Source organism: Pelmatolapia mariae, linkage group LG5, assembly GCF_036321145.2.
Source record: "Pelmatolapia mariae isolate MD_Pm_ZW linkage group LG5, Pm_UMD_F_2, whole genome shotgun sequence".
Taxonomy (NCBI): domain Eukaryota; kingdom Metazoa; phylum Chordata; class Actinopteri; order Cichliformes; family Cichlidae; genus Pelmatolapia; species Pelmatolapia mariae.
In genome coordinates, this window is record NC_086231.1 from 9,239,963 (window position 1) to 9,265,079 (window position 25,117).

Genomic DNA, 25,117 nt, shown 5'->3' on the forward strand with positions numbered 1-25,117 from the left:
AAAAACATACAAGTGTTTGCTTTTATGTGACTTGCAATCAGCCATGGGTAACGTTTTGTATCTTCCTTTAGATATGGCTATTTTGTCCACTGGCAAAAAAAAGGGGGGGGGACTGTAAAGGTTGTGGGTCCTTTGCCCATTTCAGCCAGTATTAGCCTTTTAACACCTTAGTTGGACTTAAAGGTCACTTCCCTAACAAATCTCCTCATACATATTCATCCCTCCGATTCTTCAATACTTAGCTTAACGAAAGCCTAAGCATTTCTTTTATACCATCATTTCTCCCTCTTAAATGGAGGAAATCAGCCTCCAGTCCATATTCTCCTTATTTGAGGCCCCAAGCTCTCATCTCCTCAGCCAGTCAGCTCCTTCAAGGAGGCTGAGTTTGCACCCTCAGAGGATCTTAAAATGCTTGTTTGGCCTTCAGGAAGAGTGAAGTGAGGAAGATGGAGCTAAAAAGTGGACTGCTGATCTAGTTGGCTAAGAAATGTACTTTAACTCTTCTCTCTGCCCTCAACATTACTTCAGCACCATCAAACTACCCCCTAATTAGCAAGTAATGTATTATGGATGAACTTCTAATGGATCTGTAGAAATAACTACACGGATGTATGTGCGTGGGTGTAAATTTGTGCAGATACTAACTCACTTGTGTCATATCAGCCATGCATGCACTAGTAGCTACATGTGCATGCCGCATCAAGTGCCCATGTGTTGTCATATCTACATGTGCATGTGGTTCCAAGCTGTTGCATATCGCCATCAGCGTTAGTATCTGGTGCAGCCCAGCTCATTAAAAGCACCCTGCACTCAAACCACAGGCAAGAACAGAAGAGTAGTGGATAATCTCATGAAAAATGTAGGGGAGCAGCAGCCTTATCTCTCGGGCACTGTGCTGGGGTGGTTTGTGTGCTGCTCCAGCCCTTTGATGTAGTCCATTGATCTCCCCTTGCTGACATGTTCTCCCAGGCCCATGGCTGCACCAGCCGGAGGGGTGATTAGCCTTATTAGTGTAATGGAGGGGAGTGAAGGGCTTTAGAGGTGGAAAGGATGGAAGAGAGTATAAGAGGAGGAGGAGAAGAGGGGAGGAGGGATGTTTGGCCGTTGCAGAAGATCATCAAGCTGTAGCAAGATTTTCTGCTTGTAATCAACAAGAAGGAGTGAGAGCGGAAGGGAGGAGGCCAGCTGCAGCAATACGAGTCACTTGGTGACTCGGTTGGGTTATAGTGCAGCACTGCAGTCCTTTGTTATACTGCATGCCTCACTGCCATTATTTATCTTCTGTCTCAGAGGATGAGCGCTACTGTAGAATGCAGAATTTTGTCTTTCAAGGAGGAGACGAGCAGATTTGGCCACAATTATGCTGAAAACTATGAAAAGTCCTGGAGCTCTGAGGGCTTTGGTTTAGCTGCCAGCTGGTGTTTCTGAGAGCAGCAAGCTATAGTAGACATTATTTAACATGAAGAGATAGGTCAGCAGGAAAGCAAAAAAAAAAAAAAAATGGTAGCACAAAACCATAGGCCAGTCAAACTGTAGTTAGTTGCATTAGTGCACTGGCAGTGTTGAGATCAGTGAAGGCATGTAGAGATGAATAAAATAATTCTCTCACTGAAAGCTGCATAGTGATGACAATAAGTGCTATTTTAGAAATATGATTTCTTATATCAGAGTGGGTGCTTTCCCAAGCAAGAGCCCAGATTGAACAAAATGATTTCCTCTGGGGCACAGTAAGGCTGACCACTCCTTTACGTCTTTCCCGTCATTTACTGCATAAGCATGTGGATAATGGCTGTGATTTACTGCTATGCATACACTGCCAATCTAGCCGGTGGAGCGAATTCCATTAAAGTGCTTTGGTTACAGTGAGAAAGCTAAGTGGTTCAATATCCCTGCTTTCCAGACACTGTGTTATCACGCAAAGATGCCTCCCCAGCCACTGTGAAACCAAACATGGATCTCGCAGTGGAGAAGGTGGCCACAGAGGGAGAGACGCAGCAGAGCCTTTAAGAGGAGGCTGTTTGTAGCTGTGGTCAGAGTAAACAGTGTGGAACAATACAGCTGAAGTTGTCCTTTACTCCCTTTTTTTATTGTCACCTGCTCCTTATTCGAGCGTGAAGGGTTTTTTTGGTACCTGGGTATGGTTTGATTGCTTGTGTATGACTGCAGAATCCTAGGGACAGACGTGGACATGCCACAGGGCCAAGAAAAACACTGCGAAGCACATAGCTCATGTCGGTAGGAGTAAACTAGCCTGTCGCTCATACGTGTGTTTTCCTCGCTAAAGTCAGCCTCAAGTTAGATCAACCTCACAGTCCTGCTTAGCACACACCTGGCATTCCTGTCCAAACATTGGAATTGCTTCACTAGTGTGAACAAAAACCTCATTACAGATAACATCAAAGTCTGAGATTAATCTATCTAATCTTCTGTCTGCGGCCTGTATTTTTAGTCAAAATGGTAGCTGAAGTAAAATTGAAATTACCCACAATTGGAAAGTCATTACTTTTTAGTTATTTAGTTGTTTAGCAGAATTGTTTCACTTACAGCTGACTGTGCTGTCATTTCAGTTGGGAAAGGGATTTAATTTTCCTTAGAGAACAACATCATTTGAAGCCAACACCGATAGCGTAGCCCTAACATGCCATCATACTGGTTTTTCTCTGGTTTTAAGCCTGGAGTCAGGAAAAAAACAACAGTTTCCTCCCATTTACCATTGGCTAGTCCATGGAAGCCTCGGGGGTGCCAAAACCAAGCAAGCACTTTACATCGCAGTTAATCCCGGCCATGGAATGGAGCGGACAGTCGGTCTTTCTGCTGCACTCACTAAGTTTTTTAAATGAAAAAATATATTTATATATGTTACACATAACATATATAAATATATAAACATTAATACTATCTCAATAGGGTCTTGAAGAGCTTTAGGACAGTGGAAATATTGTCTCTGACAGTCTTCACTTTTACTAATAGTAATAGTGGTAGTAGAAGCCATATTAGTGGTATTAGTATCAATAATAGCAGTTGATGGCGTTTCTGTTTTTCTATTTTATTTATTAACCTTGGCTTGTTTGTAAAACATAAACTTCTGTTTTGTCACCATGTTTTTATCTGAACTCCATAAAATGCTCTTCGAAATTGCTTTTGTGGTTGGAAAACTTTTTCGGTCCTAACATTACTCATTACATGCTCCTTTATAGAATGCATATGCTGTAAGTATTTCATCCCAGTTGCATGCAACATTACCACCACTTTTTCAAAAACATAATATCTAGGATGGGGCGAACAGTATATTAATCAGCACCTTCTAACTTTTTTCTCTGTCTGCCTCTTTTTAGGAGCCACACATTCACAGATGACACACAGATGAAAAGTCTTTTTCTCTCAGTCGCTTTCACTCTTTCCCTCTGCCCACTTAATGTCTCTCAACTAACACACACACGAACACACACATTGTCACCCATTTTGCTTCATCACCAATAGGCCATGAAAAGAGACCGTTTTTTAATGAACAGAGTAAACACTAACAGGACAACAGTCTGTCTTTGCTGGGGACCTTTTCTTTTTCCAGCAGGCTGTCGGCCCCTTGCTGTATCACACCTCAATAATCTCAGGTCAATTGCTTTGACCAAAGCACCTGCTGGCTGCAAGATTGCCTGCTATCATTTTAATGGATCGCCACTCTAGATACACTTTAATTATGCCTTACTTCTGACAAGCTGCTAAGTTTTTGTTTTATGGGTTTAAAAGTGTCAGACAGGTTTAGGAAGTTTAAAAGAAATGCCCTTTCTTCCCTTACCTCTTGAAATCTGCATCTGGCCAATAGTACAGGGAGTAAGTATTTGCTGAACCATGACATCTTGTTTTTTCTCTCACAGCTATTTTCTCATGGTGGCCGGGCTCTCGCTGTGACACGATGACAAGCTGTGTCATGGCCCTGTAGCAGGACATGATTTACACACATACTCATGAGGACACCGACATGCAAAGGGCACATGTTAAGAATGCACACACGCTATGAAACACAGGGCCATGAACACCTCATATACCCACTATTGATAGAGACAAAAAAATATAATCAGACACGTGTTAGTTTCCCTTAAGTCCCCAAGCTGGAGACTAGCATCGCATACCAGCTTCACTACCGCACACCCGCAATTGTCTGTGACACACATTAGGCGCCGTGGCAACCACATCTGTCGGCCAACATCAGCACTGCAGTGGGAGGAAGCATGTGTGGTCTTTTGCTCTAAATTCAACTGTTCTAGTCGTCTTCTTCCTCCACTCTTGTCCTTTCTGCAAGTGTACTGGGAGATGCTTCTGTCTAACAAAGTACACTGTTTCCACTTGAGCGCACTGACTCATTTGGTTTTAGTGTGAGCTAGTCGGTGTTTGTTGGAACCACTGCAGGGTAACACGAGTTCAAGTGCCATAATTTGTTTTATTTATAAGCCTAGCAAATGCACTGCTTACTTCATTTCTAACAGTGCATCAGCTGTGTTAAGTACACACTACTAATGCCACTCTTTGTTTTCCTTTTATAAAGGCGTTCACTGGATGTTTTTAATGCAGAACCATCAATAGCAAGTTAAGTAGAAAATGGCAGAGGTTTACTTTTTGTTTAATGAATCTCGAAGCCATCTACATGCTGCCGGCTAGATACCAGACTGGTCAGAGCAGGAGAGCTCTCAAGTCTCTCAGAGAAAATTTACTGTCGCAGCACTGAAGACAAACACCGAAGGGGCAGCATGTCACGATAACAGCGGCTCATCACTCCACCCTGAACAACGCTTGAAAATCATCCAGCTGTAGCCCGGCGATTATTTCCATGTCAGAGTTTGCATGTTAGTGGCTTTATGATTTAATGAGTGAATGGTGCCAAATGTGGGTTTTTGTGTGGAGAGGAAGAGTTCACATTAGAGAACAGCCTGTGTTGTGGTGATACACTCTCATATTGTATTCTGCCTGCGTGAACGGCTGTCATCCAAGGCAGATCAGGAAGACTAATTCAAAAGGCTTATGCATACTTAACAGCACTCTGTTTGGTTTTTAGCTATTTATTTACACACTGTATCCATGTGCATGAGACTCCCTTTTTTCCTTTTTCTCATCAACCTTCAGACTGGCAGTGGGAGCTATTTTTGACTCAGACAAAATGATTGTCTTAACCATTTTATTTTACTACCGAACATTTAATTTTAAAGGAATTAGGTAGAAAGGAGCAGTTGCTTTTCAAATTTACACATTTCGAGTCTTTAGAGCAAGGAGTTATTTGGTAAATTTAAACGTCCTGCTCAAGGATACGTTCATCAAACACTGGAAATCAAAATGGTGCCTCTTTTTTATGAGCAGCTCCTTGCAGAATAATGCTGAGCAGCTTCAGCGGCTGCATCGATGCTGCGATGTGTCAAACGCTTAGTACTACAATATAGTATGTGAAAAGCATACTGAATAGGATTCTGCTTTATCTGGCATATTAATGCAACATGCCACCTTCTGAGTACTGTAGCTAAACGAGATTCACATCACACACTCGCCCAGCTCGTTTGCCAGATCACCGAGTAGTGCAACCTAACAAGAACAGCAAGCATATATTAACTTCATCCTCTTCTTTGTTGTTTGCCAGTGGCTAAAAGCCAACCCCTAGAGTGACCAGCTGAGATTTTAAGCATCGTGTCCACCATTGTTTTTTCTTTCCTCTGTTCACAAACAATTTCACACAATGTAAAATAAAAAGAGCAAGCTGAAATTAAACCTTTCACTGTTATTCATTGCCTGGGAAAATTATTCAACTTTCAACGTCACACACCAAAAATGCTAATATGGGAGCTGAATCGGAGTAACACATCAGATCTCCCCTTTATGACTGTGTAACCTTGAATATTTTAGGCTTGTGAAGACCTCACTGTGAGTATGATAGATTCTGAAGGTGTGAATTGGACTTTTAAAGCGATGCTACACTCGGAAGTGATAAATGAGCCTGCATGACATGCAACACCCCAGGGACAATCAGTGCTTTAATTGGAGACAGTGAGAGCTGTACTAGCATGCTAAAACCAGGGTGGTGTTGATTACACAATGCGCCGCATGTAATCATGTGACACAGAGATCATTATCTTAGTGAATTAGATTTAATTATAAGCAGTAAAATGCATTATGATCCTGCTTAAGGTTGCTTAATAACTCAAATACACACCAAAAGTGATGAATATAATCCTTTCTCTTACTGAATTCACTCGACTCTGACCCCAGTTGACTTTATAATTCTTAGTGTGGTGATGTCCTCCATTTGTCATTTCCCTTGAAATTGAAAGAATTTGTGCTAAAGCTCTGCTGGATGGACAGAAACGAAAAACGGCAGATAGAAGAGGGGTTGTGGCCGGAGACTGCCCTGGCATGGAAGGACGCCGATTTGGCAACATCAACTGTCTCCCTGATCCCCTCTCTCTAATTCTGTCTTCCCACGACAGAGAACACCCAGCCCCAGTCTCCTATCCATTATGCATGGATGAGCTTTATTGCATTATGTTTTTTTAGGCTAACACACTTAGCAAGCTTGTAGCATGCACAGCCCCTCTTCACCAACTCGGTGAATAATTCAAGGCCAGGGCATTAGGCTTGGAATAGAGGAGCTTAATCAAAGGCTACAGCTTTCAGTGCGGCTCAGCGCCGCCCCATTGGCAGTTATAACCTCAAGCTTGGCACAACATAGATTTTAAAAAGGAAGTTGAATTATCAGGCCAGAGGCAGACTTTGGAGAGCTTTGTGAGCTTTGAGAGACTCTTGAGATTGTAATGCAATTCAGAAATCTTGCATTCAGCAAACCTCCTTAGTTTTTATTGTGAGCAGCCAGGACACCTTGTACTGCACATGCTGCTGTTGAAGAAGCTGTAAAGAAAATTCAGCTCCGCTCCAACCCCTATCTTTTTCTACACTAATCCATAATTCTGATTACTGCCATTTTTTCTACATTTTTCTGTAAGCATGTTGGAAAACTTACTTACGACTGTGAGTTTTGGAGTATTGTTTAATAATATTGTTATCTAAGTTATCTTTTCAGGAATTTCAAATAACTATCTGGCTTTCAGATTTTAAAACTTCTTCTTCTTTTGTTTTTTTTAATCCAGTATATTAAAGTGTCCAGTAATTGAATCGAAAATTGAAAATGTCTTCATACATTTTGTTTGATGTTCACAACTGATTCTAGACCGTTTGGGGGTTTAATAAATGAGTGTTGTGCTCGTTTATGTGTGTGACACAACAGCAGTAACTTCAGTTAATTATTCATAACTATTAAAATAAGTATTCCTGCCACAGAGACAAGATTGGTGTGGACTTCATAGTAAATCACAGTCTATAGTTTGCAACAATTCATTGTTACAGTTTTACAGGTAAATCATTTGCTGTACAGCAGAATACTTGACTTGATTTTTTTTAACATGACTTTTGTGTTTTAGTCTTAATAAAAGTCTAATCTGAAGTCTGAAGTTGTTTTTCAAATTCTGAGTTATTTGCTGTTGGGCCGCAGGCTTCATGGATAAAATTAAGAGCCTAGTCTACCCAAAATACAAAAAGTTGTTTTATTAAAAACTTCTGGTACACTGTCTATTTGACTGGCACAGCTGTTGTTAAGGGCTGTAGAGATGACCTCGCCTTCTGCTTTGGGGAAAGTGAGGAGCTGTGCTAGTGTAGTTAGGATTAAGTGTTACCTTTCTATTATTCAATCCCGATATGACATCATGTCCACTACACTTTGCCAACATAGTTTCATTTTTTCTGCACCCCTTCAGCCGCCCAATCTTATTCCATCTTTGAAACTTTGCAACAACACTCCACCACCCTTCATGTTTCTTTCAATTTTTAGTTTTTTCAGCCCATCCTCAATCCCCTTTGTATGTTATCCAGCTTTCTCTTCCAATTTGCCTCCCTTCAATCCTTCTTTATCTTTCTGTCTTTCTGACTTTCTCTCTCTTTTTCTCCATCTATTTTCTTTCTTGCTCTCTCTTGCGCTCTCTCTCTCTCTCTGTTTCTCCCCTGTAAAACGCATCCAGGCTTCCCTCGGGGGCTAATCCTGTTGGAAACGTTTCAGGGAAAGCGGATTATCTGTCGGAGCGGCATGATTTTTGGAGAAAGTTCACTCACACTTGATTAAATTAATCATTGTCCTCCAAAACCCCTCATGGTCTTTCCTTGTGGATACTGGTGGAGATAAATAACTGTCCTCAAACAGCATATTCATCTCTAATTAATTTGGGGTGTTGTGCTTTCTATTTAGGTGGAGGTATGGGCCAGTCGGTGCAATGGTGTTGAGTAACAGAGAATGGGTGGCAGAACTGTCAGGAGACTGTTGGCAGAGCTTTTGTAGGCACACAGACTATTTTAATCTAGCAGTTTCTGCAGGTTGATGCAAAATCTTTGACAGCTTGATTTATCCTCACTTTTTAATTCACCATTGGATTGCTTGAAGGGGGCCCAGCATGCTTTTGTTAGAGCTAGACAGAGACTAATGCCTGATTTGGTCTGTGCTTTCATAATTTATATAGAGGTGCCAGCATGCGTCATGCTGCCACCGCGGGTATTTGCTGCAGAACATATTAGAGGAAGGAATTAGTGTTTAAATACAGGTGTTGGGGTGTGTGTGTGTGTGTGTGTGTGTGTGTGTGTGTGTGTGTGTGTGTGTGTGTGTGTGTGTGTGTGTGTGTGTGTAGGTGTGTGTGTGGCCAGTAGGCAATTGTTAGTTTGTTGTTTATAGCCCATGAAGAGCAGTGTGGTCAATGAAGCTTCACAGGTGGATGGGATACAACATAACCTTGAGATGATGATAAACTTTCCACTTCCCTGCCTACAGCAATCGCTCCCTCTCTCCTTCACTTTCAAACCATCCTTTCAAAGGAAAGCCTGCTGAGGCTCCATTTAACAAGAATATCCCCTCATTACACAACTGCGAAACCTTAAAAGTTACCATCCGTTAAGTGGTTTCATTGAAGGCAATGAAAAATTCCCTTTCAAAGGAAATAATTACAGCTGGTTCTTCAGGGGTGCATGTAGCGGCAGTGTTTATGGAGCATAATTACTATGCAGAACAATTACTCCACAGCAACAATTGGTAGCTTTACCCCACATGAGTATGAGGATTAGAGCTGTGATCACCCAGGGTGTCAAGCACTTGTCTGGGTACGATTACTGAAAAGGTCCAAGGTTTGGAGTGAATCAGCAGCCCTTTGTGTAGAGCATCAATAGTACGAGGAAGGTGCATGCACATATGTGTTTGTCTTGCCCAAAGGACTCAAAAGTAAATTTCATTTTATCAGCAACAATTATATTTTATTACCAATTTGGTAATATTGATTAAAAAAATGAACTAAATATATCATTACCTTAAGAGACTGATGTGAAAATTAAGTAATTTTGTACCCGTAAGTTTGTACCCGCCGTATGTGCAGCGTAAGTTGGAGTAAGTTTTGACAAACAAACACAGATCCAAATTCAAACAGCAATGGAAGCAGAAGTACTACTTAAAACCTGCACTGTTTACACAAAGAAGTAAAATTATATGGAAGTCAATTGGAAAACAACTCTACTGCTCACTTGATCTATGACCTCAGTAACCACTTTCCTAATGAGCAGAAACCTGCCTTCTGAACTGACAAGTCACTGTCCAACTGTCCCACGTCTCAGTCAGGCTGATACCTAGCTTGTGATGCCTGATTTTAATAAACCTAGGTGGCTAAAATGATCAGCCCACAGGGTTTGATAGTCCAGAGGCTGATGTCACGGTGAGTCTATATTCACATTTTATATACAGCCTACAGTAAATAGAACTTTATGTGAAAATTGTAATAAATAAATTAGAATTTGTGTGTACTGCATGTAGTGGTTTTGTGCTCATCATCTTTGTGCTTTCATAGCAGTGGCAGGTTTTTTATAAATGTGGTCTGGATATTATTGTATGCATATGCCATGTTTGTTATTCATCATCGCTGCAATACAGGTTACTGTCTGAAAAATGGCAGCCTCTAACATCCTTAGACCGTGTCTCTGGAGATTCATCACGTTACATCATGATCCACTTGCTCAGCAGACATCCTGCCTGAAATGTCTTTCAGGTTTGACTCTTCGGGTCTGGATACCAGAGTTTGTCTGTTATGTAATTTGTCTGCGGGAAAGATGTGGTCTCTCTTTTTTCTCTCCCCCCCCCCCCCCCCCCCCCCCCCCTTCCTGCTTTCAACTCCATGCACGTACCTGAGGTTGTCTGTCTTCATAAATCAATGTATCCGTTGCAGATTTCACTGTGATCTGCAGAGTGGAGATTCAGACTTCGATGGATTTGCATGGTTTTTGAACTGGGACATGTGCAAATAGGGAAGAAAAAAAATAGATTCCCATGTCTTGTGCACTTGTCCCTCTGGTTCAGAGAGGTTATGAAAACACATTGTTTCTACTTCACAGACCACTGCTGCAAGCTGCTTTATTTGTGGTTTGTGTAGATATTTTGTGTGCGTTTATAGGTAGTTGCTTATTGTATGCATATGCTGTGTACAAATAATTTTGCTCCTCAGGCATTTGCTGATTCAGTGAATAATTAATCAGCAGAAAACGCTGATTATGGCTTAAAGATTCAATTCATGTCAAACAGCCATTAGTCCTAGCTGCTTGTGTCAATTCTGTGTTTTAATACATTCAAAATACCCCAGTTTTTGACTACTGGTTGGAAAACAGTTTCATAACTAACACAAAATTGTCATGTGTTGCTGTTACAGCCTTACAAATTGTAGACTTTTTGATTAATTGATGTCTGATAAATTATCAGCACTAATGAAAATGCTGTTTAGGGAAAGATGGTGGCCGTATGCCAAAATAATCTGCAGTGCAGTAAAACGCAGTAATGTTTCAGTAATGTTTTATGGCCTTCCCTTTTTTGAATGTTAGACTTTGAAGATTTTTCTTCAGCTGTTTAGTTTTCTGCTCTCTTCTAATATTTAGTGTTATCATCTTCATTTATACATTTTATTGATGCACTGTAAAATAGCTGCCCCAGACATCTTTTTTGTTGGTTCTCTTTATTTTTCCCCTGACTTTCCAACCCTTAACATTTTTGAACTTCTTAGCACGTCTAAAGTATAACAGGGCCATTTCTATGTGGACAGCCTAGGTGAGATTATCAACAGGTCACGGCACTCACCTGAGCCAGGTTGTCATAGGATCATCATGGGGACTGTCAACATCTCCCTCCACCTCTAACGGCTTGTCCTCTATTGCTGTTCTCACGTGTTACCTCCTCTACCATCCGACTTCAGGCTCTGCTGACTCATGCTCCCATCTCTCCAGACATCATGTGTGTCTGAGAGCAAACTTTTCCTGAAGCCAAAAACATGTCAAAGCCTACCCTCAATGTTTGTCTCCATCGACTTCACGCCTTGCAAGTGTCAACACGCAACTGACAGAAATTCCTCGGCCTCTGCTGCAAATTCTTCTTCTCCGACCACTCTAACCTGTCTGTCCTCCTTCCCTATGGAGCACTCTCCTGTATTCCCAAGTTTTCCCTGTGTCACATAAATTGAGAGTCAGCCCCAGAACCTGTAGTGGAGACGTGAAAACAGCCCTCTTCTCTTCTCTTCTCTTCTCTTCTCTTCTGTGTGGTTATTTACAATTTGACTGGAGTCAGCTGATTATCATGCACCTGTTTTCAGACCTATACACAATAAACAATACTAATATGACTAGAATATTTTTGGGCTGGTTGAATGAAATATGCTGTCTCAAAATGTCACATGTAAAGGGGCGTTTTCCCTCAGGCCCCCTCAGAGGATTTAGTACAAAATTGTAAGAGTCATTGCCTTTGTCCTACGAAATCATTTTATCCCGATTGAAGCGGTAATGCCCCTATCCATATGGCACAGGGGCTGCAATTAGTCATTACCGCTAAAAACACGTATAACTTCTGAAGGAATAGTTCCAGAGGCTTATAAACTAAATGCCAGAGTAGATTTAAACTGTTCTGTTGACATACTGCGACCCAAAACCTTAATAAAGCACTTTATGGGAATACTCAGTGTTATATTGTTTCATTTGAACTTGTTATTCATATGTATATTTTATGAACACAGGAGATTGTGTAAACATAACCTGACTTGGGCATAAGAGACACCAAAGTTAGGTAAAGGTAGAGCTGGATCAAATCACTTTATACTTTTCAAACACTGAAAACTATTTCAGATTTTGATATTTTTTTAATTATTTCTTGTATTGTTGTCATTATACAATATTTAACTTTTGCAAACTTGTTTAAATTGGACAAAAGTTTGTATTAAAAAATCTTTATGTATTCTCTGTAGAAATGCATACATAGTCTACAATATGCAGCATCATTTCTGTCTGGCAGTCTAAGCCATGTGGCTGCTTTTTTGCTTGGCAGAAACCAAAAAAAAGAGAGCCACCAATGGATTCTCTACCCTTTAGTACCAAAATCCTGCAATCCCTCAAACTCCCTCAGCCTTTTGCCAATTAGGAGCTCAGCAAATTGTGTTTCCAACTGTTTTCAAGCGGACTCCCCAACTGAAACTGTAGTTATAGCAATATAAGCTCATGATGGGGTTAGCGGTTAATCCCCGTCTGCAGATCCACAACCACACCTCCACAGTCTAATCAGCGCAGGCTGCTTTCACCTGTGATTAAACCTCTGTCATTTCTCTGCTCTGTCTCTGTATTATTATATTATTATTATTTTGGGATGAAGCCAACACATTATTCACCCTTTCTCCATCCTGGAGGTCATGGTGCAGACTACAACCTTATCATAATTTGTGAAAAATTCTGGTAGTGGAATCATACTTGCACTACTGCAAAGTGTTTACTACAGTAAATGTCGGACAAGCAGACATAGTTGCCGAGATATAATGACAGCTTATAGCATAAGGCAACAAGCCTGGGATATAGCTGTGCTGCACTTTAGTTATTTTCAGATTCAGAGCCGATGTAATCTGAGTGTCTGTCATAAACACGGTGGGGATGTATTTTGTGCCATCTTCTTTATTGCTCGCATTGTTATAAATGGCTCTCTGGGTCCTCTCAGTCAGCAGGATTACAGCCCAGGATTAAGATTCTGCACAGTGAGCGAGTGGGTGTGCAGTGAGCGAAGCGAGTTATTGGAATTGCTATCATTATCCTCTGGATATCTCATCATGAACTTCTCACCTGAGTGCTCCTACAGCCGCACTGTATGCTGCACTTGCTGAATGCACACAGCTGCAGAACATTAAACGTGCAGATGTTGATGAAGTTCCACTCTTGCACCCCTTGAGTTGTTTTTCCCCCCTCCTCCTCTATATATAATCTCAAACTCAGTTTGGCTTTAGCTTGCATAAGTTTACACAACATAGTTATATTTAATTACATGAGTTGTAATGAGCACCCCACAATCATTTCCATATAGAAAGCCATGGTGTTTACTGTGCATTGCAAATAGCATGTTTTTGCAGTGGGAGAGAGCTGCTTCAGTCCTCTAGTGTTTCCCAGGGACAACTGCAGTTGATCAAAAGAAAGATGAATCTCTTTTGACTAATTTGATCATTTAAAAAGCCATTTAAGGAAAACAGCTCTAAATATTTTTAATTGCACATTATGTAATTATAAATTCAAATTTAAATCTTTCAGCTTTGATAGTTGCCTTGCCTTGAAATTAGTGTGCATTTTCTGATAAAAGAAATAAATAATAATCACAAAAATGTTCTGCTGCTTTACTGGTAATGAAAAGAAAAGGCTTCAGCCCTATTACCTCTAAAGGGCTGATATAATGAGTCTCATGGCTGGAAATAACAAAACTGGCTCATAAAAAGGATCACTCTTTAAATAAATTGCCAACAGGTCAAAGATGTGTTTCTAATGGTGACATTTATATTTCCTCCATTCAAACTCTGTTTAAAAACTAACCATTGGCCTTAGAAAAGCTTAACATAGTTTTTTGTGTTGCGTGTCGTCATCCTCAATGTAGCAACAAGGCTACACCGCTAGTCTAACCACTTTGCACAACTGTGCAATAAACTGGCTAGAAATTTACATGAGAAGCAGAGGCAGACAGATGTAGCTGCCATATATATATATAAGTGTTGTGATCATGTTAGGAACGTGGTGCTGCACTTGGATGAGGGTGTGTGCATGTGTGTCTAAGGCGAAATATACTTGTGCTTTGTGCTCTCTCAACACAATGCACTTTCATAAGATGCCCCAGTGCCCCCAGGATGCTCTTTGCTCACTCAACAGTAAAATGCATGGTATTGGAGGCGATGGACTAGCATTTCAGGCAGCACGGAAAAGACGACCTTTGCCATCCACAAGAAGTCATAATGATAAAACAGAAAGTGGAAGAAGAGTTATTGCCTGGAGAGCAGAATTAGATGGTGAGCTGCACCTTTTGTTCAGTCTGTATATGATGACAGACGCATCTAGATTGACTGGTCCTTTGGTCCGGACGTTGGGAAGTTGCTCTTAATGACAACGCGCTGTAATGAGCTGGATAATAGTGCTGAGTGCTGAGTGTCACACAAATTCTAACTGTCTCTGTGGTGACACTTGCACAATCTTGCTCTCTTTCGTTTTCGTTCTGTGCCAAATCTGGTGATGTGGCTGCTGTCTGAAAACAGCAAAGCTAGCACATCTCATCACCACAGCAACAACTACGGTTCTATTTCAAGCTTATCTTTTTTCTGGGTGTGCATGTGGTTGAATTAATAATATTATCCTCCTCTGTCAATCTGTCAGTCACTTAAATTCCTCACAGAGAGAGAGAAACAGTGAGCCAGAGATTTCCCGGTTTCCTGTCCTCGCTTTGCTATGACCCACATTAATGAGCACTTTGTAGTTTGACTATCTGTTAGTTACCACTGAGGAAGATGACTGTGATAGCCCATATTTCTCTCCCCATTCCCCAGTGGCTGGCAGGATTAATGGCAAAGCTGCAGACTATGGCACTCGACAGCCATCTTGGGTTAAGGATGACTCAGATCTTTTTGCTCACTGTAGACTCATTAAACATCAAAAAGAATTCCTCATGAGCTCAGTAGATGCAATAATGCACAGATTTTTTATGCTGTGTTGACTAAACAGTACTTAAGGTTACAGGTTTGCACTTACAGTGACTGCTAGTGTACTTTCCAATGCACTTTATGAGCTGCTTCTGTTTATGGTGCCTTGGTTTGACACGACAAAGAGGAAAACACACTGTGCCATTAGGTCTGAGGTGATGCAGAATGAGAACCCAGGCTTTTATTTTATGTTTCTGACTGCCTGAGCATGTTAGTCGGCTTCCACCTAATTTCAGTTGCTAATACATTCCCTTTCTTACAGTTTTCCCTGGGTTTCAATAATTGAACATGCCTGGCTGGGCTCTTGCACCACAAAAAAAAGAAAAACATGACTTCACTTTTATGGAGACATGATTTGACAACAAGCTTGGGATTAGACAGACCCTCCCACAAGCAGAGAACAACACAGCCCACTTGAGTCACACTTGGTTTTTTTTTTTTTAAGATATAACTTGAAAACTCGTTTCTCTCTTGCAGAAACAGTGTTTGCATGCATTTATGCCAGATGTAGTTTTGCATGTGAAACAGGTAAAGTGAAGAGAGGCAGTGAATAAGAAATGCACATCAGCCACACCATTGGCTTTTCAAACTGAGCGGCTCAGAGGATGTGCATTACCGCAGGGAGAAAAAGAGATCGCTGAAAGAATCGGATCCACTGGGAACAATAAAAAAATTGACCGTGCTGGTATGCCAACAAGGCTGTCAAGATTGCGTCTGGCAAGATTTATCCAGAAATCAAAACACCATATTAAATACAACATGGGCAGATTTTTGCCAGGAGAAAATAAAGCTGGTGAGGCTTATTGATCCAAATTTATCAGTCAAATCCAAAATATGAAAAATATTTTCTTGCTCTCAAGGCTGCTATTAATTAAAAAAGAGATGATTCAGTTTATAAAGAAAATTCTGTGAGTGCATCTTGCATTTATAGCAATAACAGTAACATAAATATCTCAACAGCTGGTAGAGTTTTGTGAAATGATGTGCAGACATCCACGATGCTGCAAGGTTAAATCTTCATGGCATTAGTGATGTCACCAATTTCCCTCCATGAGGTTAACATCTGTGGTTTTAAGTGAACTGTCTACACCATTGGATTGATCACCAAAGATCCGAATATCTGTTATCTGCATTTCACAAGAATTGCTACTCCTCCGAGATTATTAGTCAGATGTTTATAAAACTTCCACTTACGATCACCAAATAGCGTTTCATCCAAATTATGCTAATGTTCAAGGTTGCATATGAATTATGATGATCATTAGCTGGATGAACAGCTACGTCACTGACGTTCTGCTTTCAGTGTGGCGCAGATTTTAGTTGAATGAATATTACACTGTTATTACACTGTTATTGAAGACATGTTGCTTGAGCCTGATGCTAGACTCTGATGCCAAGCGAGGATCTACAGGGGATGTGTTTTTTGTGTATTTCTGTGTCTATATCTTCAGCTGCTTCATTCTGCACAGACCACATTAATGATAGAACAGAGGCTTGGTCCACAGACTTCTCATTAAAGACAGAGTAAAAGTACAGACATGAAATGAAGAGAAGTCGGACTGTGGGGGACTGTGAGACAGCAAAAAGAGAGAACTACAGTTAAAGGTAGAAGCTTTTGGAAACAAAATAGGTAAACTAGAGCAACAATGTGTCTCTCAAGACCTGCAGGCTAAAAGTCTTCTTTCCTCTCAACACTTCTTCATGCTCTTTCTTCCACTTTTCATTATCTTCACTCCCCGCCCCCCCGCCCCCCGTCTCTCTGGGACCAGGACATCTCTCGCCTCACATTATCACAGCACTGCTGCTGTTGATGCTGCTGTTAATTCGCACACCCCAGCTCACTCCCACCACTGCACTTCTGCTGAGTTGGTCTGATCTTGCCTTTACTTTACAGGAGGAAGGTCATTCCTCCATCTCCTGTGTGGTGATGGACAAGAGAGGGGAGGGGCTGGGGGGCAGAGGAAAGCATATGGTTAGTTAACTTTAATGCAGAGGCAGATGTCTCTCTGCGTAGTTGGAAGATTAGTGGGTTGGAAATGTGTCATGCTAAGATCATACAAGGGAATATTTGTAGTCTTTATTGTCGAGGGGCTGAAGCCCTGGTTTATGTTACATGTGGGATGTGAGCTATTCCTGTTAACTTTTGCCTTTTTGATATTAAGGGTGCTTAACTTCTCATTAATTCATATAATAAATCATGTATTTAGATTTTTACATTTTCATAGTATATAAGCTAATATATCTGCTTTGTTGCTTTTATTTGCAGTCTACTTAAAAGTGCACATACCGTCTACACACTGCCTCTGTATGAGTATGTGCTTGTCTCTTTCACAAGAATAAAGTCTGAAATAATTAAGCACTGCCTTTAAATGGTTTATTTTGATCAAGTCCTGACATCGTCAAATATTCAAATCTAATCACCTGCTAAATTTGTTGTGTTTTTACATTTTTTTCTTGTTGCCTCCCCATTCCCTCTCTCCACTCCTCTTTTAGTTCATCCCTTTAAGCTGCTTATGTCAGACCTCTGTCCCGGTGTGGGCACACTGCGAAAATGAGGTGAAATGAAGTGTGCGGAGAGTGGTTTGGGCATGTGAGACCACTGCCTGTTTAACTTTGCATAGCTCTGTAGCCAGCCAGCCAAGCAGACAGACTGAAAAACATGGCTACAGAGTGGCCCATCATGTCCCTCTATTACAGAATCCTCCAGCCGTAGTAACACTCCACATGCCAGTTATATAAGTGAAGATAATTCATCTGACGGTTCTGTGTGAGGTGTGAGATCATAAGCCGGGTTTATGGCACACCGCTTCTCTCGACGGAGTCAGCGAGATCCTAGTCCCACGGACAACTGTCTGAAAAATTGAGGCGAGGCTCTTTGGTAAACTTGCCCCTCAGAAGTTCCCTCAGGCAGTTTTGTCCCCTAAAATGGCCACAGGAAGCTGCAAGGTTAGTGGAAGGGGGTGGGGCTCTCTCAGTCCAGGAAAGTTATGAGAACTATGAGGGGAGCCAAACCAGAGGTCTTGCAGGTGTTGGTGCTGTAGCAAACTCTCTTTGACCAAGTGCCACAGGGGATAGAGGCAAGCTTGATGTTAGAGGATGTTGGTGACTTGTCATACATCACATGATGAATGGGTAGGGAAGGCTAAAGGGACTAGAAAGATCAAGCTTCCCTGAACTATGGGTACAGGAGAGCATTAGAGAGTGTAAGAAACACCTAAGATTAAATCTCAGAATGTAGGGAAGAGTCCAAATAGCACAAAGTGTGTCTTTATCTTATTTTATATGTAGTACATTTGCATATAGCATAGATTTTCAGGCTCTTTATGCTTACATTTTAATACTGAATTTTCTATGTGCACTTAGTAAAGTGCATATATTTACTGTCTTTAAACCTGCATATGATTTTTCCCCAGTATTTATTTCATTTTAACTGAAGCAATACAAACACATAACATGAGACAGGTTTCAATATTGGAAGAACCCATGCAGGGCTGTTTGTTTAATTGAGTTTGGAGACTGGAGGGATCAAACACCATGCTATCCAAAGATCTTCCCTCTTTGGTGCTTTGATGATAGTGGTGGAGAACACTGTATACAAACATGATTAGTCAGAATCTCCCAGTTATTCAGTTGGTATCAGATGTGGTGACTGCAATGGCATAGCATTTCATTCACATAATTGTCATACACATCATGGGAGTGTTGTTTTCCTGTAAGAGATCATTATCATCAGGATGGGAATGTTTCATCAAAGGATAAAGGAGATCACTCTGAAAAAACTTGATTGCTTTATCAGTAACCTTTTCTTCCCAGACGGTAGGGGATTCGAACCATGTCAGTAAAATGCCCCCTACACAGTAATAGATCCACACAACTCAGTATTATTTAATTTTTATCTGTCACCTTTCTATTACATACAATACGTACAATTATTATAGTGGCAGAAGCGAAACACTGAGCTGTGTCTTTGTAGTTCTGGCTTTCTCTTCTTTATAACATTAAATTTTGTACTTCAGTAACAAACCAGTGGTTGAATTATAAGCATTTTATGTTTTAAGCAGACTGGCAAAAGCCAGCAGGTGATGTGGAAGCGGGTGGGTGGGATGGAGTGGCAGCTGACACCATTCACTATTGGGTCAGGGCACGCGACTAATTAATGGTTTAGATGTTGATTAACCCTGTAAACCCCCTCGTACTAGGTTTTACCTGCTAAACTACTTCTTAGCTGCGATGAGCGATACCTGGAGCCTCTTCTGGTTGCCTGACATAGTAACTGGTCACTGTTATGATAAAATCTGTTAACAGAGTCAAGCTATTTTTTCCTGTCTCCAGGTGTATTGCTAAACTAACCAGTGAATAAATCTACACTATAGGAGATGTTCCCAACCTGTTTCATTTGAAGTACCAAAAGCATGTTTACTGAAAACAGTTTTCATGTTAAAATGTATTCTTGACTACTTTTAGTTTTTCATGTGCAGTTACAGTCACCTCTTGTAATCATCCATAACCATTAAGTTACTGTTTCAACTACAATTTCCATTACTTTCTGTTTTAGTATTCTTAATGACCAATTAACCCATCTGTTATGTTTAGTGTGTATACATGCTGTTTGCTAAGGTTGCTGATAGATTTACTGTACTGTACTTTACTTTCCTGTACTACTACAGTATTTCTAATATTAGTCTATCATGCTTTCAGCCAATAATTTTAATTGATACCCAAATTTTTTAGGTGGTTTAACCGTTTATTCACTTTTTGCCGCTTTCTCATCTATTTTAACCATTTGCTGCTATTTTCTGGTGGTCATCTTTAGTTATCCAATTAATGGGTTGAGGTATTTTTTTGCATTCGCATAGCATGTATATGTCTCGGGGCAAAATGCGTGGAATTCATGCCTTATGTTTCCACCAGTGTATAGAGAGAGGTGTCAAAGAACAGCTCAAGACCTGACGACATATTCCTTATTCAGATGTCAGTTAATTAAGTGACAGACAACAGAGATAATGACCTCCCAGTGGACTTCTCCCTAAGGGAGAAGGCCTCAGAATGAAATGTCACAATAGACTCCAGGCATTTGCTCAACTTTCACTGTGCTTAAAGAGAAACACAATATCATGCATTTTAAAACATGCCAGGCATTTATTTTTGTATTTGTCAAGATTTTAATGAGATGATTGATAGCCTGTAACGTCTCTCTATGGTAAAGGGGAGGTCATCACCAGTGTTGGTCAAGTTACTTGAAAAAGTAATCAGTAACTAATTACTGATTACTTCCCCCAAAAAGTAATCCCGTTACTTTACTGATTACTTATTTTCAAAAGTAATTACTTAGTTACTTTTTAAAAACACGATTTACAACCTGAATAGGTGATAAAGCAATAGATCTTTCAGCCCAATTCTACTTTTTCTGCATAATCCATCATACAAAATGTAATCAAATGGAAAAGTCTCTTTTTAAAACTTGTTTTATTAGTTTTAATCTTTTAACTTTATGCATCAAGCAAAAATGTAATTATATGCAACATTCTCTGACTGGAAGAAATTTGTTTAACATTTAAACCTATTTTCTGCACATTCCAGCACATAAAATAAAATATTTTTTGTGTTTACAGTCACTCTTTCAAATAGATGCAAGTAAAACACAGCAGAAAATAAATAAAATCAAAGATTAGCGTCCTGTTGCTCTATTTTCACCTGTAAAGCAGGAGTGGGGTAGGCGGAGGTGTGCCTTGGTGCAGGTGTGCGGCAGCGGTCAGTTGAAGAATCCGCGAGTTTCTCTGTGAATTTCCAATTACGTGGTAGCGCACTCGGTGCTTGCTCGGAAGTTTAGGGGTTTTTTTCGCTGTAAAAAGAAGTTTTCCTCCCACCACAACGGACGCTAATGTTTTTGTCACTTTTTATGGAATCAAACTCAAAATAAGGTCAGTACTTCCACGCTTTAAACGCTGCATGCTCATACTCTCTCCGCACTCGATATATTATCCATTGTTGATCTGCACACAGCTGTTGTCACGAACGTCGCACTCGCTTACGTCACTGTCATGAGACATTCTCGCAAAAAAATCACGGTTTTAGTAACGCAGCGTGCTTACGGTAAAGTAACGGTAATCTAATTACCGTTTTTGCAATAGTAATCCCTTTACTCGTTACTTGAAAAAAGTAATCGCGTTACAAGTAACGCGTTACTGCCCATCTCTGGTCATCACTGCTGCAGAGCCACTTGTATCCTTAAAAACCTTGTACAAGTTGTTATTTGTATGGATTAAATGAAAAATATATTATGTTTTAATAAGGTTTGAGGTGATCATTTAACCATTGCACTAGCTAACTATCTGCTGGTAGTAGCTTCATCTTAATCTTAAAGATAGAGACATCTTCTCATTTATTCCCCCAGGAAAGAAAAAAGTGTATTTTTCCAACACTATTCCTTTCAGACTTCTGTGGAAGGCAAACTTGGATGCAGGCTGTGGTTATTCTGTCTGGTTTCATCAGAAAACCTAAAGCTTGCAATTCAGTGATAATCAAATCATTGGTCAAAATGTGCATGTCTTATTAATAAATTTAAAAAATGATTTGAACCTACAGTAACCTACAGATAATATGTAATATAGAATACAGTTTTGAATAGCAAATGGTTAGCTGCTTTAGAAGTACATGAGGCATACTTAGAGAGTTGGAACACCGTCAGATTACATCACACTGGAAAGAAATGAATATCACTAATGTAACTAATGAATTTTTCTCTTTCTTAATTGCTTGTCTCAGTACTTCAGTTTAAAAGTGACATGACGTTTTGTCAGGCTTACATAATCATTTTCACAGTCTGCATTTTTGTATAATATGCGGACTGGAATTTGCAATTCGCTGAACAAATCTCCTCAAACAGATGCATGACATGTGCTTGTGTGTGAGAGAGAGTTATGTCTTGAGCTTCGAGTGTTAATCTAATTCTGTGGCTTCTGAGTGAGGTGTTGGTCTATGTGAGGATGTTAACAGTCTGTCGCTTCACTAGGGGTGCCAGGCACCGCTTCTGTTTCTGCAGAGCGAGTGCAGATATTTTCTTTGAGTTTCGGAGAGAAAACGGTACTGCTGATGCAACACGCAGCTGAAGGATTCCCGTGGGTGACCTTGCTCTTTTCTGACACATCCCCTGCCATTACTTCATGAAAAAATGACAAGGTAGCAGATGAAAGGATTCGTGAGAAGAGTGGGGTGTAAAGCAACAGCTTAATATTTAAGGGATATGTCCATTTGATTAGACTACTCTCATCCAAAATGGGCGGAAGCCTGCGAATACATGTCACAATATAACTGACAGGAAATAAATTAGGTCCGATTTCCTACCATCAGTTTGACTGCAGCACAGTGAACAATGCAATGGAGGGGGGACTGTCAAAATTGAGGAAACAATCATTTTAAATAAAAGAAATTCGACAGAAATTAGATCAATTTTTTCCCCTTATTATTTTCTTTTGTAGACAGCTACCGTACAGTTTGCTCATCTTTTTGGCTCACTGTAGAGAAATAACCTCCAACTGAGTGGATGGCTGATGGGGTACAATAAAGCCCATTGAACCCCTGTCACAGAAAAATGAGGCCTGCTACAATAGCAATGTTATCTATGGGGAGGTGCAATGAGGAACTTCTCTGATGTGACAGCCTCGCTAACAGTGTCTGACAGGACCCAGGAAACCACAAAGACTGCACTGTAGCACTGTACTTGTACTGAAGTAAACAGATCAGAGCAGCGGGTATGTGTGCCTGGGAGTGCATGCATTTTTGCCCTTTTATTTATCCAGTGAAGTGAGACTGAGCATGGCTACTCAACTGTCTTACATTACGGCACGTTCACACCTAGTACCTTCACTGCATCTGTATATGTGTTTGTTGAAGATTGTTCTCCTTTGATTGTTGAGGCATGATGAAGTATTACAGTGAGAAGCTGACTGCTGTGAGAAGACTTTCTTCATCATCAAAGAGTGAGTTTCATCATCCCAAATGCACAGTTAACCTACAATTAAGGGTTCAATATGCAGACTAATATTTGATGTGAAAGTCTTGAGCGCAGGGAGGTTTTGAGAATAAGGAATGATGACACAATTAGTCTAGTGAAGCTGAACTGAAGTCCAGTGTTACATGCAAAGTCTGAATGGACTTGCACACATTCCCACAACTTGAACAATGAATCTTGAAGACAATGAAAACAGTCCTTTACTCCAGGAAGAAAATTTAAAAGGACGCTACATCAGGGAGGAAATGAAAGGAAAAAACCCAGTCATAGGAAAAAAAATGAATTATAGCATCCTAACCAAGGCATTTGCATGATTTAGTTAAAAATCATAATCAAATATTAAAGGTTGTAGATTCTTGAACATTTCTGATGGTTATGAATTGTCTGAAATCTGCACTTTTTTGCTATGCAAGCCACGCAGTCATCAAAGAAGGCAAGAAAGCATCTTTCAGCCGTACATTTAACTGCTTTTATCACTTTAGGCTTATCTTAGCTGTGAATAATTTTAGTTAATCTGATACTCCTGTAAGTTCTCTTCTCTGAAAACCAAACTGACATTTCAGTAATAGTCTAGCTGTTGCAGGTTTAACTGCCAAAAAGTGGCAATGCTCAGATTTTAAGAAGAGGCAGTGTTAGTGATTTGAATTTAAATTTGCTGAATTTCTTTATCTGTATACTAAGTTATGAGCTGTCAGTGAGCATATGGAGCACATGTAGTTTGCTGAAAAAGACTCACTTCCCTATTCATTCCCCTGTGTGCAAACTTAAAAGGATATTCTGGGACAGTTTTGAGATGAAGTTTCCAGATTGGGCCTTGGTTCACCAGTTTCAATCTGTCTGTCTGCTAGACCAGCTGTAATGCAGCCCTCTTTGGAGAGGCAGACGGAGAACATGCAACCTTTATTCTGAAAAGCCAAGCCCGGCGGGATGACAGCTCCTAAAACTCTGTCAGATGGCAGCAAGGCCTCTGGACATGAGGGGCATTTTGATTTGAGTCAGTGGCCTCCAAAACCTGGAATGAGAGTAAGTTTAGAACACAAAATAATCGGAAAGCTGCACTGTCACAATAATGGCCTGTGTTGGCTTCTGTCACGAGCTGATGAGGAAAAGAGGATTTGAGGGTTGAGTAAGCTTATGGAAATATACCCAAAGCTCATCATTATTCTATCACCCCTCCTTAGTCTAGTGCATCTCCCCTCTCTATTAGTACATATACTACATCTACAGTAGCGAGATCTCATCTTTAGTCCTTATGATTGGTATTCATAGCAATGCAGAACAGTCTCATGCTGAGCAGAGTTTGGGCTGTGTGCACCACAAAGAGGGGAAAGACACGAAGAGAGAATAGAAGTGAAATGGGGGGAAAATGATTACTTCTCCGTAGTCACGCTGTTTCAAAGCCTACTCTCTCTTTTCTGTCAAGAGATGAGGAGGATGAGGGCTTGCAGGCAACGAAGATCTCTTCCTGTTTTCCAAACTCCTCATCATGTTCTTTCAAAGAAAAAGTTTTTTTTCCCTGCTTGTGTATGACGACTCAGAAGTCTTCCTCTGCCTGAAACTTTGCATGAACTTTCTTTGTTTTTTCAAAGGCTTCTGGGAGTTGAGAGCAAAGGCGAAAGCTTTTCAGATTTTCTTATGAAAATCTCTGGCGCCTTGCTTTTTTGAGGTTGTGGCATTGCGTGTCTTTGGTAAAAAGTTTATGAATCTTGTGCGAGGTTATTGAAACTGTAAAGACCATCGAGCAACGAGCACGGTTGTTATCATCTGTCTCTTAGCGGTTTGGATTTCCGATTTGTTGCCTCGGATGAATGAATTCAGCTCAGTCCAGTTTGTTCCGATTACTCAGAATGCAAAAAAAGTCATAGATGTAATCTACTGCAGCTTTGCAATCAATTTTTTAAGTGTTTCTAGGCCAGAAATCCCTCTATAGTCTTTTTTCTACTCCAAATCCCCAATCATCCTAAATGATTACAGTGAATTTCACAGAAGAGATCAAAGTTTAATAATCAGTTTAACCTTTGTTCTCCCC

At 40.4% G+C, this 25,117-nt stretch overlaps 1 protein-coding gene across 4 annotated transcripts in view; it reads left to right on the forward strand.

The window, feature by feature from the left end:
- Nucleotides 1–25,117, forward strand: part of LOC134627469 (membrane-associated guanylate kinase, WW and PDZ domain-containing protein 3) — a 126,479-nt gene that overhangs the window by 58,679 nt on the left and 42,683 nt on the right. The gene's annotated exons all lie outside the window — the stretch shown is intronic.